General features: G+C 40.4%; 1 protein-coding gene across 3 annotated transcripts in view; it reads left to right on the top strand.

Annotated features, from left to right (window-relative positions):
• The window catches only part of ZZZ3 (zinc finger ZZ-type containing 3), a 123,906-nt gene that overhangs the window by 44,764 nt on the left and 63,752 nt on the right, over nt 1-15,390 (top strand). For all 3 annotated transcript variants that reach the window (XM_019501472.1, XM_019501471.1, XM_019501470.1), the window contains exon 2: nt 12,236-12,392. The gene's annotated coding sequence lies outside the window, so the exon portion shown is untranslated. The remainder of the gene's footprint in view (nt 1-12,235; nt 12,393-15,390) is intronic.

Genomic DNA, 15,390 nt, shown 5'->3' with positions numbered 1-15,390 from the left:
GAATGAAACTTACTAGTGATGAAAAGTACCTTGTAGTGGCTACAACAAAGAACACACTTTTGATTTATGATAATCTAAATTCCTGTCTTTTGTCAGGTAGTAGAACTGCAATATTAAATGCATATAGGGTGATGTATAAAAAGCTGAATTTCTCATTTGTCACTATTAAACAACCCATGTTTGAATTTTTAACAGGTATAAAATTATAAAGAAAATAATACTACTTTTTGTTTGTTAGGAGACCTTCCATAAGGCATATGCTCAATATGATTGCTCCTTTTTTTTTTTAATTATGCGTTCACAAGTAGTATATATAACTTACAACTTTCCAAGTAACATTTGGACTGATCTGCCTGGATCAGTAGATTTATCAATTAAGTGATTAGATCACCTATTTCTTTTCTTTGCCAATGTAGAATAGTCTCTTACAATCTAACTAGTATGTTGTCAGAATAATTCTAATAGCTTATGAAAGAGACTTTTCTAACCACTTGGTTTAAATTTTTCTTATCTTTAGCCTTTTCTATGGACTATCATGTGAACTAACCTAAATAAACATAAGCAGTACAATCTGAGTAGTAGTAAATCACCATGGCGTTTGGACCAGATGTAATAAAATCTTACTGTGTTGCAGATGGCTAAAATCTCAGAATATCTCTTGACCTGGAGCCTCACCATATTTATAATAATTATATGACTATGTAACTTAAATCATTATCGTTGACATAAGTATTTAAGTCAAACGATCTATTTTGAATATGATCTTTTCAGTTTTTTCATTTTGTAAAGACTTGGTTTATATTTATATCTATTGAATCTAGAAGGAAAGCAGCAGACTCTGAAACTAATTTAGTAAACTCATTTCTTGGAGGCTCTAAGCTGTATTGGACAGGGACAACATTTTTATGTTGTGGTGGTGGTTAATCTTTTGGTCCTGCAGGCCACATGAGTGGAGTCAGCTCAGTGGCCAGATCCAGCCTGGGGCTGGTGCATGGGGCCACGTCATCTGGCTCACAGAATTCCCCATGTGCCTGGAAATTAAGTGCTGGGAGGGCAGTGAAAGTGTTAATTCCTGCAACTCTGGAAGCCATGGCAAGTAATGCTGCCACCAGCCCCTGGCTGTCAAATTTCCAGATGTATCAAGAGCCCTGTGGCCTGTGTGACATGGCCATGGGCTGGAGATGGAGCGTCATTGGTTTATGAGAATGCTGAAACACGTGGATTTTCTAGGGAGTGTGATTAAATGGAACTGTTTTCTCTGGTTCAGTGATGAACCAAAACCCTGACATGAGATTGGAGATGGAGTAGATGCTACCTTTCGTTTTGTTGCAGGGTTCCATCTTTTAGATGAGGCTTAAAGTTTGATCCATTTTTAAAGTTTGTTTGCAACCCTTTTATATATTCTTGTGACCCACTTTTGGATCACAACCCACAGGTTGAGAAACACGGTTCTAAGCATCCATGTATGGGTGATTATTATGCTGCTTATATAAATACTCCCTGTGGCTTCTGGTATATACAGTTGACTTCGTATCTTTAATAATGTACCACAGTACTACACAGCAATTAACAGCTGCTTTGTATATCCCAAAGGTAACTTCATTTCACTGTTTGTTAAGTGATCTCTTGTTAAATTTAGTGATAAACAAAACAAGTGCAGGGTGTTACTGATTAATTTGTTGTAATTCATAATAAAAGTTTTTAAAATAGAATTGCATTAAGAAATAAGATCAGAAGAACAATAATTGGCAATATAAGCAAAATAACTGGACATTGAATAAGCAGTAATGCTACTCAAGTTATTCCAAAGTAGCTAAATTATACAAAATCTTAGAACCCCAATTATGCTATGCTGCAGCCATTAATATGGAGTTTGTTCCCTAGTATCTGAGCAGTATCAAATAACAATTAGGTTGAAACATGATTATATTTGTGTGAAAAAGATACCATAAAGTTTGATTTGGGGGCATTCTAACAACAAAAGGGATGGAATAAATCAAATAAATCTTTATTTGTAAAACATATTACTCAACATAGATTGGAGATTCTGTTATGTAGGTCATCAAAGAGTAGAGGTGTTGGGATAAAAATAACAAGTGAAGGCAAAGAATATTGCTGATGGAGACTTAATTGAGGTGGTTAGGCTGGCAAAGTCAAGGAGGACTGGAGCAAAAGGTTAGAAAGTGGAACAGGAGACAGAGTCTCATATACTTTGTCTGCCATTATATGTGGAGTAGCTAAAGCCATGTAATGCATGTTCTTATTGTTTTACTGATCAGTTACAATAACTAATATTGTTCACTTTTCACTCTTCCTGCAAGTTTCCCTTCTATGTGCAACTGCAAGAACATTGCCAGTAAGATATCCAGATGCACTTTATGTGAACACTGAAAATAATTTAAATGTTATTCATGTGCTCTGTAAAGAAAATCCTTGGAAGTCCTTGAATATAGAAAAATACAAGGTAATCATTAGGCATGAAAGAGGTTTTCACATGAAATTCAAAAAGACAGAAGTGTTTGAGGTGAAGAAATATAGAAACAGAATTGATTTTTATTTTTGTTGAGCTTACCAGTATTTTAAAAAAGATAATGATTCAGAATTACTCAGGGTTTAAGGAACAACCCATTTACTAGTTTCTGGAGTTGAATTCATGCGGAAAGGGAGCAAGTACTTATTCACTTAATCAATGTCTGTTGCCTCTAGCTTTACATTCCGTTATCTCTATTGCAATAGGACTGGAGTGTTGTTTGAGCTATGATAGTCCAAAAAATCAAGCTGAGAAGGAACACATTGCCAGAAAGCTTGTCAAACATCTCTCGCACCCATACAGCTGGTCCAATAAAAGATATAAAAAAATAAATAAATATCCTTGTTACCCCTTGTCTGTGTTGACATCTGATCTTCAGTGGTCTGTGCAGTCTTCAGAATGCAATTCTTCAGGGGTCAGCCACATTTTTGGGCAGACTGCCAAAAAGCCCTTCAACCTTTACTTGTAAGATGTTGGTGTACCAGGGCAGATGGTGGGGGAGCCAGCAGGGGCCTGATTCTTGTGGTAGCGCAGCCCTTGCCCCTTCCCCGCTGTCTGCCCTGAGGTGCGCATGCACCTGCTACTGGCAGCGAGCCTGGCTGGGGTTCCACAGACCCTGGTGTAGCTGCTTGCAACCTCCTGTCTGTTTGCCAGGAGTAGCCCAGGCTCTGTGGTCAGCACCAGGGGCCTGCCCAGAGCCTGGGCTGGCTGTGACGTGCCAAGCAAAATGGCTTTGCATGCTGTGCTCTGGCATCTGTGTGTGCCAGGGGTTGTCAACCCTTGCTTCAGACCTTGTTGCTCCCTTTGTTTACCTCCTTCCTCTTTAATCACTATACCATTTTCATGATGTTCTCTTAGGTATCAGTTAAGGAAACCACCTGCATACAGATCTAAGCACATAGAGCACATCATTACTTCTTGCATGCTAAGCAGACTCACCTGTGCACTCTCTCCTCAAAATTAGAGGTGACCAGAAAACAGCATTTCTGTTCTTAGGAAGACTTTTTTTCCAGAAAAAAGTCATCCCAATCTGGGATAAAAAGTAACAGCTTTGACACTTTGTAGTGTCCCAATAAAATTGTTCATGTTGCTGCTGGCTGCTTGTTCAAAAGGGCCTGTTCGTTTCACTTTGTTTTCCAAACAGGCATCATTTGGATGTGTCACAATACAAAATTACAGTTTTAATAACGTTGAAATTTTCTACTGCAAATTTGAAGGGACTTTTGAATAAAAATTCCTGACCAGCTCTGCTCAAAAAAATCAGTTTAGTACTACCTTCTTTTGCTCATTCTTAATCCAGAAATGTCAAACTACATGTGCTTTACACTGTGATAATCCTCCCCTCTGCTTTGTTCATTAGTCTTTCTTCATGTTCTCTGTTTGATTTTTAGACTGTGAAGTTTTAATCAGTTGTCACACAGATCTGAAGGCTTTTATGTGAAACATAAACTAGCTTACTCATATTTTTGTAATTATTCTTCACTGTTTGCTTAATAGCAAGGGAGTGATATTTTAAACTTTTCTGTTTTTTTTCTTTCAATTTGCAGTGTGATTCACATACTTTCTTGGCAATACATTGAAATCAAATAGAAATACTAGGTATATAGTAAGGTGGGGAATCCTGTTTCTTGAAACACAAAATATGTTAAAAGTTTATGGGCAGCATAGAAAGTTGTTACAAAATGTACATTTTTGTGCATTTCACTGCTTTGGATTTATTGTTTGGTGCAAAAAAGACTCCTTTTCATAGTTCAGAAGCCTAACATCTTCCAACTTGCTTTGTTGACAGGCTTTGAATTAATGGCAGTAAATAAACCCCAGTAAAAAAAAATCTACCCTGAGTCAGTCTAATCAATATTAAGGAGAACTTGGTTTTGCTTCATTACTAGTCTTCATTATCTTCAGTTCTGTTTCCTTCCATGTTGCATACTTCAATTTTTGTTTTATTTTTCTCTTTGGTAGGTTTTGTTGCAAAATATGACTTTAGCTCAGAATGGTTAAATCAAGTGTAAAACAGTGCCATCATAAAAAAAAGATCTTGGGCACTAACTAGATCTAGCTGGAAATGTAAGGTGATCACATGTGTTATCCATAAAACAATTCTTTGTAAGAAACTCTGTGAAATCTGTTGATACGATTTCATGGAAGATTTTTTTTGGAAATTATGTAATCAGTGCTTTTATTACCAAGCTGAAAGAGTAAATGTTACCTCCTCAGTTTGTTTCTCTTTCATCATTATTTACATATCAGACATAAGAAAAATAGGTTTAGGGTTTCTGTTAAATAGGCATCTTCATATTAAATAGAAGTATTTGAAAAACATTTAAGAGAATGAATGGGCACCAGCTGCAGTATTATATAACAAGTAATTCTGTACAGGAGTAAAACGTTAGTAGAGGTATGGCAAGTCAGTGAACTATAATTTTTCTTATCTCAACTTTCGGTGTACTGATGATAGTGACAAATCTGTTTGTCATTTTCTATCTGTTATTTCAGACAATACTGATATAAAGCTTAATAATATTTTTTTTCCTACCAAAGATTCAATATTGGTGAATCAAACAAAGTGCAGAATGTCTACTTTGATAAAATTTTAAAATGAAAAAAACTTTTGTATTTCACTGTAATGTTGATTGTGTGAAATAATAAATGTTACCATCGTTCTAGGTGATCAGTTTTTCCAGATAGTCTATCACTTTTCATTTTCAACACTTCACTGAGGTTTTTGACTAACTGCCACTGCATGAGTTAAAGAGAAGGTTAAGAGTATGTCAAAGTACATTACTGGACACAGAACTTTTATTATACTGGTGGACACGACTTCTTGGTTTTTAGTTGATATAAAACCTTCTGGTTAATTGACTTTTCAGATAATTAACATTTCATTGCATTCAGATTCAAAATGGGCATCTTATTTCATGTGGATCTTTGATATTTCTTTTCTAGTTTCCCTGTAGTATGTCACAAGTTGTTTTTGTGTGTTCTTTGATTAGTATAGTGTAGTTATTTTTCTCTCTGTGTGACTGAACTTTACTTTTGATTGCGTGGTACTGGGTGTGTCTACACATGCATTAATGCTCTGTAGTTACTGCGCATTAAGCTTAGTACATGAACTCAGTGTATAGTAACCGGTGCTACAGCACGGTAGTGCTGGCGCACACCTTTTTAGTGATGCTAATGTGCAGTAGAATTAGTCTACTGCACATTTAAGTGTCTCATGTAGACGCACCCACTGAGTCTGAAACCAGAGTGAAGGAAATGCTTCAGCAACTTCTAAGAGGTTTCCTCTAGCCTAGCATGTTACAGGTTTTGGAACATTGTAATGTATGTTGGCTCTTTGGCCCTGTGAAGTAGTAATAGTTCAATTTATTTTACCTTACCTATACAAAGCAACCAATCTGCCCTGTACAACTATTTTACAAAATGAACTTGGATTTTAGAGTAGCAATTGTCTGAGTCCCCTGAAAAACCAAAGTCTCTTTGGTGGGTTTTTTTTCATGCTGCTTTCAGATTACACTGCTACATGCCCATTTTTTCCCAGCTGCAGTCTTGAGATCTGTGTAAGTAAACACTGAAAATTTCAGCTGTTCACAAACAGCCTTCTCCCAGTGAATAGTTAAAGTACAAGAAAGAAACTCCAGGTTTGGTCTAAGCAGAGAAGCCCTGCTGCATGAACAGCTTGCAGCAAAGGTAGGGAACTAGGAGAATTCACTTTGAAGCAGACATCTCGTGTATTTTATTGAGCTGCAGTTAACTTCTCAGGGGACAAGAGCTGACAAGGAAGAGGGTAACAGAATGTCTCTATCTAAACCTGCATCATATGAGGTTGCTTTTATTTAGGCTCTTCACTATCTCCAGGGCAGCAGGAAGAAAGGGCACTAATGGATGACAATATACTTAGAGCCTGGATTTTAATCTTCCATTGACTTCTTCTCTGCAGTGCAGTAGAGAATAAGAAGGCAACAGTATGCCAGCTGCAGGGAGAGCAACTGATCGCCATGAACTAAAATAGTGCTGCTTTCTGGTGCTGGCAGTGACAGCACATGAATGACCAAGGGTACAGGTGAAAGAGTTGACATTTGGACTGAAGAGTTTTGCAATGGCTCACATGACTTCTTTCTATCCCAAGCAGGAGTATGCTATTGGTGGAGGGTACGATGCTGGTTCACACTGCCTCAGGCTTCTGTTCTTAGTGGCACCTGAGTAAAGGATGGCTAACATTATCTCAGCTGGCTATTGCCCATCTTGTCCACCTGGAAGTGCTGTAGTATCTATGAAACTATGCCTCTCAACAGGCAACGTGGAAAAGCAGAATGAGACATTCTGCGTCCCTTTACCAAGAGACAACAGACACCAGTACAAGCCCATTGTGATTGTGAGGCTGTGGCTGGCACAGGTGTGGAAAGGGATGATACTGCTGAGGGTTTTTTTCCATATGTTAAGTCCCCCTGGGGTTGGGGAGTGAGTATATTCCTGGTAATTTCTCTGTTCCCATAAATATAAGGAGCACAGCAAAAGAGCTTGAAGTATATTTGATTTGCTTACCATTGTGTGTGCCCTGTTCATGGAACAATTCCACATCTAGATTTATGAATAATTTCTCTCTTTTTTTTTTTTTTTTTTTTTTGTGGCTGTCATTTCAGTATATGAGTTGCAGTGTAGATATGGGAAGTGTATTTTATGAGTTGATTGTTGGGATACTGAGGAGCAAGTCCTGGGAAGATTTTAGATTATCTGTTCTGTAACTGTAATCTGGTCAGCAAAGTTGTAGAAATGATGCAGGTTTTTTTTTCCTAGGCGAATAACTTATTTCTCTAGCATAACTCTTTTTTCAAAAGGATAAGTTTTTGGCCTTTCCTGACTCTCTACCTCAAGGGCTAGTGGACTGATTTTTATATTTGTGCTATCCTTTTGATCTTTCTGGTTTGAAAGATCCTACCAGAGTTGAAATTCCTGCTGGAATTTCAAAGCACAGGTGGTTATGTTTTGATGGGCTCACATGCAAGTGAGGTAGCTTTGAGCGAGGCTGCGGCTGCCTAGTTACAGATCTCAGACCCCAGGTAGCAAGAAAGACGGAAGTAATACTAAGGAAAAAATAATAGCTGAGAACTGTGGCCCTCTTTTCCTTCTTCTCTGTCCTCTAGCCCAGCATTTCTCAACCTGTGGGTCACAACCCAAAAGTGGGTTGCAAGAATATATGAAAGGGGGTTGTAAACAAACTTTTAAAATGGATTCTCCTTTAAAGGAGAAAAATGTGGGAAACTGGCTTTTCCCTTGCAGGCTGGCAGAGTTCCAGCCTGCAAGGTGCTCCCCTGCCCCACACACCCACCCCTTCCCCAACCCTGTGGGCCTGGGGCCTGGAGAGGGTGGGCAGTGGGTCAGGACTGGTCATCAATGTTTACAAATGGGTGCTGGTATAAAAAAGGTTGAGAACCATGGCTCTAGCTTATGAAGTTGCTTTTCCTGGCTCAGAATTGTGGCAATGGCTTCAGTAGTCCCCACTCCTTTTTTTTCCTAGAATTGGCAGGGAGACATTCTCAAGATGCAGTCACCTGCTCTTATCTCATAACATCTAGACTTGGCTTGCATCTGCTGCCTCACCCATTTACTGCAGAGAGTAAAGTGGTTCCCAGCTACATTGCTGGTCACAGGCCCACCTGCACATGATCTGTTGTTCATTTCAAAGTTTTTAACACTAAAGCTTTTTTAGAATTTTATTTTCATGAAAAACATTTCAAATTTTGTTTTGATTTTCCTGATTCAGGATGAAATAAAATAGCAAAGCGCTTTGTATGAAAAGGCTAACCCACCTCCTCCTCCCCCCCCCCTTCCTCCCCCAAAAGCTAACAATTTGTGTTTTGAAGATGGGACCTTCTTATCCGTTGCACAGCCCAGTGTACAGCAAATTTAACCAATATGTCTGCATCTTAGATTTCTTTTTTTGGAAAGATACCATATAAATTTCTGTGCCTCTTAAACGCATGCAAATAGCTTGTTCATGTGACATTCATAGATTTTTAGGGAAGGGGACGGTAATTGATTAGGGCAGAGTTTCCTGGGCTGCAGGGGGTTGGCTGCCGGATTGTGGTACTGGGCTGCGAAGGGTTGGTTGCTGGGTCGTGGCACAAGCCTCCCGGTTGGACCCCCATCTGTCTGTCCAGGTGAGTGGCTTCTGGGGTTAAAGCTGGGTGGTGGGGCAGCCCTGGGAGGAAGGCAGCTGGCTGTAACCCCCATCTTGCTCCTGCCAGTCCGTGGTATAAAAAAGGTTGGGAACCACTGGATTAGGGGAATGAGGATCATATCAGATCAGGAAAAGCAGATGAAGCTTCTGGATTGTTGGTTGTAGCCATGTTGGTCTAAGGACATAGGCAGTTAAGGTTCTTTGGTTAGGTGTGATAACTTTTATTAGACCAACTAAAGAGTTGGAAAAAAGTGGAGAGCAAAGATGGATATTTTTATTCTAAAGTCTATAGCAGGGGTGGGTAGTTATTTCGGGCAGAGGGCCGCTTACCTAGTTTTGGCAAGCTGTCAAGTGCCACATGGGTAGCCCCACCCCTTGACAGGTGCCCCACCCTCTGGTGGCCATCTTGGGACTGGAAGTCCCACCCCCTTAGCCCCAGCCTTTGCCATCCAAAGTCCATCCCCTTGCCTGTGGAAATACTCCTTTCAGTAAGGGATTTTGTCATCTCAGAACCAGAAAAATACTAAATTATATTCTAAAAATCGAACATCTACAACATTCATTAATTTGATTTTAAACAATAGTTCTGTCCTGATTTACATGTGTTTGTGTAGTATACATAGAGGTGATTGCACAGTAGCTCAAAATGAAGTCTTACTCTTGTATATTGTTGGGGGGGTATAGGTTTGTGGGGTGTGGGGTTTTTAGGGGTGCTGTAGGGAGTGTGGGTGGGGTGAGGGAGCTTGTGGGTATGGGTGGGTATGGGGTTTGTGGGGGCCTATGTGTGGGGGAGGGTGGCTGGGGTGTGTGAGGGGGTGTCGGTGTGGTGGTCTGCATGTACAGCAGTGTGCAGGGTGTTGTACATGCAAGTGTATGGGGTATGCATGTGGGACTCGCCTATGAACACACACACTCCCTCCCTCCCTCATTGCTCTCTCTGTCTCTTTCTCCCCCTCCCTCATTGCGTGGACGCACACATACACACACGCCATGGCAGGCGGAGGCTCCTGGTTGGGGGGGCCTAGGAGAGGCGGGGCAGGGATGGCCTTGCTCCTGAGTCCTGCCAGCTTCCCTTGGGTCCTACTGCCCCAGGCTCCTGTCATCTTTGACAGGCAGCCAGGAGCAGATAAAAATTAATTTTCTAAACTTTTTATGGGCCCTGTGAATTGGATAGAATGGCCCTGGCAGCCTGCAGGCCTCATATTTTGCCTGTCCCTGGCCTATAGAAACTTAGGAGCTGTTCATGGTGTCCACCTTTTACTGCAGTGGATCTTGCTCTGATGCGCTTTAGATGTGGTGCAAGACGACTTGTCCTGCTCCGTCCTAACACTGTGTTAACCCTTCTGTCACCTGCCACTTCCTTGCCTTTGTTATCAGTTAATGTTGCTGCACAGTTTTGTGCTGGTTAGCTAGTTAAATTTAAGACCCTTACTAAATAAATATAATTAGATTTGTTTATTCATAGAACAGATAATTTCATTGAGAAATAAGTTATGCTATTTATGTAATGTCACTTGCCTTTCCTTTATCACTTGATATAAATCTAATTCTGCTCTTGCGTTTCCTTATGTTACCAATGTGCAACTCCTGGTGTCAGGGGAGGCATTTTTGACTGTCATCAGGATGAGATCACTAACAGGCTCAAAATATTAAAGATTGTTTTAAAATTTCCTGTGACAATTTGCTTTCATATATAACCCAAATATAATAAAGGCCCAGACAGAGCCAACTGAAGCAGGGTGCGGGGCCCCCGCCCCCCCTCCGATCTCATGCGTCCCGGACCCAAAGAAGCTCCTGGCAGTGACAGTTCAGCGGTGAGGGGAAGGTGGGAAGTAGCGAGCAGCTGAATGCAAAGCCAGCGGCAGGGGTGCAGAGTCACCATGGCCACTGTACCCAGCTCTGCGGTGCCTGAGACAGTCGCCCTGATTTGCCCCCTCCTAGGGATGCCCCTGGGCCCAGAGGTAAAAATAATATTGATTTTTCCCAGCAAATTGTGTTGAATTTGGCACACTTGAAGTTTTGGCCAGGTTTTTTGGGGTTTTTTCCAAGTTTTAAAAAAGGGCACAAACACTAAGGAATGCCTTTGTAGCATTATAGAAGTTGAATGGACAGATGTACATGTTCCCTGTTGCTACAAAAATGTTCGTGGAAGAAGCGGGAACTTCACTGTAGTACATCGTTCTACATCGTACTGTAGTACGATGCACTGTGTGTAACAGGACAAGGAGATCTCTTGGTTTACCAGTATCCCACAATGCTTAACCATCCTTCCCTCTCTCCATCACCTCCCTCTTTCCAAGGAAGCATGAGCAAGGGAGAGTGGGGCGGACAGTTAACAGTTAATGAGAACTGCTTGGATGCTCAACTGTCATTGGAGGTGGGGGGGGGGAGCAGAGTTGTTAATTTTTCCTCCCTTTTATGCCAGTTTGTTTTTTGTGAATAAGTAAAAACCACTAAAAGCACCATCTGCCTCAGAGACCACTTCATAATCTCAGTATTGAGCCTGCAGTTCTGCTACTGGGTTAGTTTCTGTAGCGCTGTTTGTTACAATATGTAGTGGGGCACTAATGAGTAGTATGTACAAGTAGGAATGAGGAGCTTGATGAAAAGCAGCATTAAAAGACAAACACTGCATCATCTGAGAAGTTTAAACAGCTCTCCTTGGAGAATTGCTACAAGGAAGGCTGCTATGCTTGCCATGCTCCTAAAATATGGTTGGTTGGTCGAGTTCTTATGAACGTGTGGGATAGCTAAATGGAAGTAAAATAAATGGGGACATACAGACATTTCTGTAACCTGACTTGTCTTCTTCAATATTGTCATTTGTCGGTGTCTAACGTTTTGGCCAAGGAAGGGTCTATGCTCATTAATTTCAAGGCTTCTCTGCAATATATTGCAGTTCCAACAGTTTAACTAAAATATCAGGACAAATTAAAATCCTAAATTGGAGATCCACAATTTAAATAATGATGAAAGCAATTTTTGTTTTATTTCTTAAGAATTAATGACCTGTTGGTTATTTGGTTAATTGAGAATTCAGCAGTTGAAATAACAGCCTTTGTATTTCATAGTTATATCTATCATAGCTTTCAGTCAGCTATCTTGGGCTTTCCTCCTCCCCTCCTTGTGTTTTAAGCCTCTTTGGACAGGAAATCTGTACTGTGAACCCTACAAACCCTCTCTCAAATCTTTAGTATAGTTCTAAGTCGTTTTTATTGTTCATTAATTATTGAATCGGACGTACTTAGTTACCTAATAACTAAGCCAGATAGACATTTTAATATTTTAAAAATGTCTTACTTGAGCACGTTTATCTTTTTGGTTTTGGTACTTTACATTCTTGATTAGTTCATATGTTTGCTGTTTTCTATGATGCTCATAAAACTGGTTAGAACTTGTTTGAGAAACTTTTACTTCCCCAGTGCTACATAAATAAATACACTTTCTGAAATTCTTACTAGCCATATAAATAAACTTAAGATTATTCAAATATTTTATTGACCTTGTTGTCTTTTTCTTGACAGGTATCCAGTCTTGCTAATGTGTTGGCATAAACTAATTAAAAAGTCATCTGAATTGCATCATGGTTCTCAGCAATGGTGACTGATAGCATTACAGTGGCACCATGGGCATCTATTAGACCAAACATCAGAAGTTTATATTTTCTTCACTTTGGAAATGGTAGGAAAAAAATCTAACTTTTTTTTACTAAAAGTAATGGATTTCAGCACTGCAGTTTAAGATTTTGTTTTTGCTTATTTTTAAAAAGTTATACAATAATAGAGAGATACAGTATTGTATCGGAGGCATCGCTCGTCATTAATATCCATTGAGTTTGGCAACTAATACTTGGCAAAATGTTTGCAAAACTTGAATTTGGAACTGGGACTTAGTTTGAAATACCAGTTGCCAGTTCTGATGTAGTAACATTACCCAAGTAAACTTAAATAAGACTCCTTATTTGAAAAACACTGCCAGCGTGAATTACATTTGAGTTTAGTTGTAAATGATTGTCGCAGGAGGAGCAGGTGGTAACTTACATTGTTCAACATTTTCTAATAAAAAGGGAATATTGAAACCTTTCTTCTTTGAGAAGCTCTCACTCTACTTCTGTCTGCAGTAGGACAGTGGTGCTCAACCTTTTCGTCCTGTGGGCCAGATGAATGGCATAGGGTTGTTCCCTGGGCTGGAATGAGTCCCACGTCTTCTTGGGTCCTGGCACCACTTCCTCTGGCCCCTGCCCAGCAGGGTGGGGCTCTGAGGGCTCGGCACTACCTCCTCACACTGGGATTGGGCCCTGGGGACCTGGTACTAGCCCCTCCTGGCTCCCCGCACCAGGACTGGGTCCTGGGTCTTGGCATTGCCCCTGCTCAGCCCTGCATGCTGGGATCAGAGCCCTGCAAGTGTATGGAAAATTGGCAGCAGGAGAGCAGTGCCAAATTTCTGGACCTATGGGGAGCCTCATGGGTTGAATGCCATGGTGCTGTGGGCTGGATCTCACCTATGGGCTGAGGGTTGAGCACTCCTACAGTGGGACATAGGCATTCAACATAGAGTACAAGTTCCAGGCTAGTGAGCATAGAGGCAGGACTGACAGCAACCTCTTGGGTCATGAGTCGCAGCTCCTGCTATTTTCGGCACATTACATTATCTCTTTGATAAACTTAGCGAGCTCCATTTTAAAACCAGTTAGGTTCTAGAACAGCTTTCCAATATTTTTATTAGGAGCAATAAACCTGATTGCTCTAATACTGTATTTTCATGCATATATGAAATGTCCAGAGATTCAGCAGCAGGGAAGAGGTGGCTGTGTTAATTGCTGTGCATGGCAATTAGTGCTTCCACTGCTCCCCTATTGACACATCTCTAGACCCCTGGGGAGCCTCCCAGCCAGTTGACTTGGCACCGCATGCCGGATCAGGCCAGCACATGGGCGAATCTGCATCTGAACCCGCTTTGTGGTCCCAGCCCTGGCATACTGGATTTAACCCAACTGTACAATCCCAGCCCTGGTGTGCCATGCAGCCCCATCCTTTCTGCACTAGATTGGGCTGGCGCAGAGGGTCAGACCCAGCATTTGGCCACAGACCCAAAGACCCCAGACCTCGGGAACTTACCCATGCTCCAAGATGAGATTTTTTTTTTTTTTTTCCTTCTTGGAGCCTTCCAAAAACAGGGTGCATGTTGTATTCAGGGGTTTGGTATATGTGAACAAATATGGTAGCTAGGAAACTTTTCAGTCTTAAATTTATTCATAGTTTATCCCATTTATTTTTGTGTCAGTATTGTCCTTTAGCTTAAATAGTTATTTTCTCTCCCTGCTGTCTACCCTTTCTAGTCTGTTTGTAGACAGCTGTCATACTCCCTCCCTGTCTTTGTTTTGTTAAGCTAAAATAGCCAAGTCTTTCTGTCTCTTCTCATAGGACAGAATTGTACATAATTTTCCAGATGAGGGAGATGCTACTTGGCATATTTATTGTACTACTAACGCTTTCCTGGCTCTACTGGAAAAACTTCACATAATGGATGGGGTTAGGGTTGTATTTAACTTTTTCATGGTTACATCATATTGGTGACTCATTGTTATCCAGTGATTTGAGTAGCATACCGTGGTCCTTTTTGGTTAGTCATTTCCAGCTGATGCTTTCCCAGCTGATAGCTGCAGTATGTGTTGTTAGTCCCCAACAGTACATAGTGAACAGTTGAATTGTATCCTGTTTCTGTTATGCCAGTCCTCAAGGTCATTATAATAACTTGCTTCTCTTATTGATGATGCCTTCCAGCTTCGTGTCCCGAGCACGCTCCTGTTATTTGTGTCAGGATCATTAATGAAAATATTAAACAAGGTTGTTGCCTGGACTGGTCCCAAAGGAACGTTACTATTATCCAGCTTGATGCTTCAACACTTCCCAGAACCTTCACTACCCATTGGGATCTCTCTTTGAGCCAGTTTCTCTACTGAGCCTACTTTCTCCATCTTAACTAATAGTTTCTTGTCTATCTATATAACAAAAGGCTTTATTGAAGTCTGGATAAGGAACATCAACATTTCCTTTCACTAGAAAATCAGGTATCAAAGAAGACTCTTAAGTTAGTTTCCCATGACCTTTATATACCAGTGTTATATTTTCTACCATTTTCGCTTTCTTTGTCTGGGATCATTTTATTCAACATCATATTTTGTGACTAGTCACTTTGTGACTTACCAGCCACGCCAAAAATAGTATTGCTTCTTGTTAGCCTTGGTTAGCTATCACATTCAGGATTATCCAGGCCCTGTGATTGTTAGTAGCATTTGTTTTGTAGTTTGTAGCTCAGAAGCTGACCTCCAATAATGCTATAATTTCTGGTAGCATTTTTCTCCCTGATGAGAGAAAGAGAGCTGTCTTTGTTTATCCAATTTCAGCTCTGAGTCCAGTTGTGTCCATCTTCATATCTTCCACCAATAATTTAAGTTCCTAGGTTTCTGATGTTTGTTTGCAAATATTTTATTGTTTCCTACTGATTGTACTGTATACCATAGCTGGATTAGGCACAGTTTTGTCATGTACTCAAGAACTTGACTGTTCCTCATCAGTGTGAACTCTTTCTTTGTCCTTGTCCTTTTGCCCATTTGCCTTTCCTTTATTCATTGCTGTGTAGTCTTCACCTGATTTTTTTTTTTTTTTTTTTTTTCCCC

Source organism: Gavialis gangeticus, unplaced genomic scaffold, assembly GCF_001723915.1.
Source record: "Gavialis gangeticus isolate Ggan-Ray unplaced genomic scaffold, GavGan_comp1, whole genome shotgun sequence".
NCBI classification, from domain to species: Eukaryota; Metazoa; Chordata; order Crocodylia; family Gavialidae; genus Gavialis; species Gavialis gangeticus.
This window is presented reverse-complemented; position numbering and strand designations above follow the sequence as displayed.